This window comes from Panthera uncia (genome assembly GCF_023721935.1).
Source record: "Panthera uncia isolate 11264 chromosome B3 unlocalized genomic scaffold, Puncia_PCG_1.0 HiC_scaffold_1, whole genome shotgun sequence".
Taxonomy (NCBI): Eukaryota; Metazoa; Chordata; class Mammalia; order Carnivora; family Felidae; genus Panthera; species Panthera uncia.
The window spans coordinates 4,361,801-4,364,895 of record NW_026057582.1 but is presented as its reverse complement, the minus strand read 5'-3'; the positions used below and the strand labels follow the sequence as shown (position 1 = coordinate 4,364,895).

General features: G+C 67.5%; 1 protein-coding gene across 2 annotated transcripts in view; it reads right to left on the bottom strand.

The window, feature by feature from the left end:
* The window catches only part of BEGAIN (brain enriched guanylate kinase associated), a 30,168-nt gene extending 28,245 nt beyond the window's left edge, over window positions 1-1,923 (bottom strand). For both annotated transcript variants that reach the window (XM_049612147.1, XM_049612148.1), the window contains exon 1: window positions 1,458-1,923. The gene's annotated coding sequence lies outside the window, so the exon portion shown is untranslated. The remainder of the gene's footprint in view (window positions 1-1,457) is intronic.
* Window positions 1,924-3,095: the final 1,172 nt, after the last annotated feature.

The following is a 3,095-nucleotide window of genomic DNA, read 5'->3' as shown; positions in this document are numbered from 1 at the left end:
AGCGGGCACCGGGCGGGCGCGGCGGCGGGGCGCCCCGCGCCGCTCGCTCGGCGGCAAAGCCCGGCCCGCGCGCCCCCAGCCCCCGTCCCCGGTCCCCGAGACTCGGGGGAGGGGGGTGGTGCGCCGGGCCGCGGCCGAGTAACAGGTGAGCCCGCCCGGGCCGCCGCGCTCCCCGCCACCGAGTTACGCCCCCCCCCGGGGAGGGAAGGAGGGGCTGGCCCGGGGCGATCCCGGGCTGGCCCGGAGAAGGGGGGCCCGGCCCGGCCGCGTTAACTCTCCCGTGGCCGCGGCCCCCGCTGCTTACCGTCCCCCCCCCCCCGACCCCACCGCCCGCACCCCCCGCCCCGCCCGTTAACCCTTCCGGCCCCGCGCTCCCTCCCGGAGGAAGCCGAGCCCGCAATCGCAGAATCTCCGAGTCGGAGAATGTTCGAATCCGGGAACTGGGAGCCATACGGGGTTGCACAACCCGCCACTCACACGATCCGAGGGCGATGGCATTTGGGACCTCGGACTCCTCAGTCAGAGACCCCGCTGCCCTCAGGTTCTGGGGTTCCGGGCCTGGCTCGCCCCTCCCGGGCCCGAGGGATTAACCCCTGCGCGTCCGGCTCGCCGGCGGGGCTCCCTGCCGGGCTTGCGCAGACCCGCCCGCGCGCGGCTCGGAGACCCTCCCTGCCTAGCCCCGAGCAGCCGGGCAGCCCCTCTGTGCGCCGGGCGGGGAGACCCTCCCGCCGCCGTTAACCCTGCGGGCGCCGGCGAGCGACGGGGACCGCGAGCGGCCCGGGCGGGATCGCACTTCCTGCGCGGAGCGGGGGGCGCGGGGCGGGCTCTCCATCGCCCGGGAGAGGCCGCTCCCGGGGGCTTTCCCCCGTCTCTCCGCGCCACGGCCGGCATTAAAGGGGGGCGCGGGGCTCAGCCCAGGGACCACGCGACACACCTGGGAAGACTGATGACTGCCCATCCCGGCCCCTCGCTCCGGGCGCCGCCGCCGCGTCCGCCGGGAGCGCGCTCCGCTCCGGTCCGGGCCCCACGCCGCCTCCCCCACCGCCCCGCCGGGCGAGGGCGCAGCCCGGCCGACTGCGCCGAGCTAGGAGGCCCGGCCCGGGGGCCTCGGCCGGGCTCGGCCGCCGGCTCCCCGGGTGCTCGGGCAGGCCCTCCCGGGACTCCGCCGGCCTGTTTCCTCACCTGCGAGCCGGGGTTGGGGGCAGGGGGAGGCGGACGAAGCGCTCCGCTGCCCTTCAGCACCCGCGGGCTGCGGAGGGGCTGGGCGGGGGAAGGAATTTTAGAAGAAAAGGATCCGCGAGGGCCCCGGATTGGCCGCCAGACACAATCCTCACTCGAAAAGTTGTCGGAGACCACGAGCCCAGACCCCCCTCTGAATACCCTCCTCCCCTAAGACAAAAAGAATTGGCCGCCGGGCCAGTGGCTCTCGCGAAGCCCCCTATCTGCCCCAGGCCCACCTTTCCCAGGTCCCCATCACCGCGCTCAGCACACTAGATCCCGGCATACAGCAGGCGCTCAATAAACACGGACACTGCATGCCTAGCTCCTACACCAGCCTTTTCCTGCCTCCTCCCTCTGGCAGTGAGTTCCCAGGCAGGCGTCCCGTCCCTTCGCCAGGGCACCCCCAGCACCCAGCAGGCCTGGCCTCCACAGGGCCCGTGCAGGGGTGGGAGGAGCCGGGCTCTCTCAGGGTCAGCCCCAACCAGGTTCACACCCAACCCAAAAAGTCCAAGCGTTCCTTCATCCACCGACGCTTTTCCCCACATTCATTAGCTCCGGGCCAAGTTCTAGTGGTGGGAGGGGGCAGCCAATGAGGTGAGCCCTGCCCTCTGGGGGCTAATGGTTGAGAAGTGACCCCCGCCCCCTGTCCTGGGAGTCCCCCCCTCGGCAGAATGGCAAAGATGATCGAGGTGCTCCCCCCCCCCCACGGCCCACACACACGCCTTCCAAGTTCACGGCACTGGCCATTTCCTCCTCAGGGCGGCCCTGCCTGCCCGGGAAGCAGTCACTCCCATTTTACAGACAGGGGAAAGCAAAGCCCAGAGATGAGCCCAGCCAGGCCTGGAAACCAGCCCTCACACAGAGAGGTCTTCTCCCCTCAAAGGCTAGGGACAGCTCCTCATATGTCTCTAGTTGCCTCAATCACTCACAGTCAATGACCTGCCCGGGAGTTTGTCTTAAATTAATAAGAATGCATTAAAATTTAATTTTAAAAATCTAGCATTAATTATTTATATGGAATGTTTCAGCTCTTCTAAAAGGTCTGTCTGGGAATTTCCCAGGAAGGGACACTTAGGAGAGGCTGCTGAGTCGCCCTGGTGGCAGGGGGCAGGCTGGCAGAGGAAGAGATGGGGTGTAGCCTGGCACCCACCTGGGCAGCCCCTTCCTTCACTCCGCTATTCCAGACCCTGAAGCCTGGCCCTGACCCTTCCACGATGTCTCACATTCTCTCCAGACCCAGTGCGTGTGCCCTCACCCTTAAAGGTTGCCTCCTCCGGGCAGCCCTCCGTGGAGACCCGGTGGAGTTGTTTGGTTCAGGCCTCCATACCAGATGTGTGCTCCCTGGGGCAGGGCCTTTCCCAGTTGTGTCCCAGGGCTGGCCTGGCACCTCCCCCGGGGGTTGGGAGCTTGCACAAAGCTTTGGATGCACATGTGATGCATGGTCACAGCTGTATGTGGTTAGGGAGCAGGGGGAGCAGCCGGGCTGGCCCTGTGGGGAGGCGGCTGTGCCTTGGCAATGGTCTTGGTGTTGAGGCCAGAAGTCCCATGTCCAAGTCGTGACTCTGCAGTTCGTCACCACAAGATCTGGGGACGTTCCCGAGATGCCCATTTTACGGATCAGAAAAGCAAGGCCAGAGCACGAAACGGCTTGTTCAGAGTCGCCCAAAGTTAGCCGAGGCCTGCCCGGGGGCTTGGGTGGAGGAGAACGGAAGCCACTGCCTGGGTCTCCTCCATTATAGGAGGAGGGCAGGGATGGTTGGGGACCACGAGTATGGGAAGACTGTGGGAGGTCCAGGGTCCCCAGTGTGAGACACCCCCAGGGCCCCTCTGGCCCCTCCAGTGCTCTTCCCTGGGCACTCCCACACTCGGGGCCC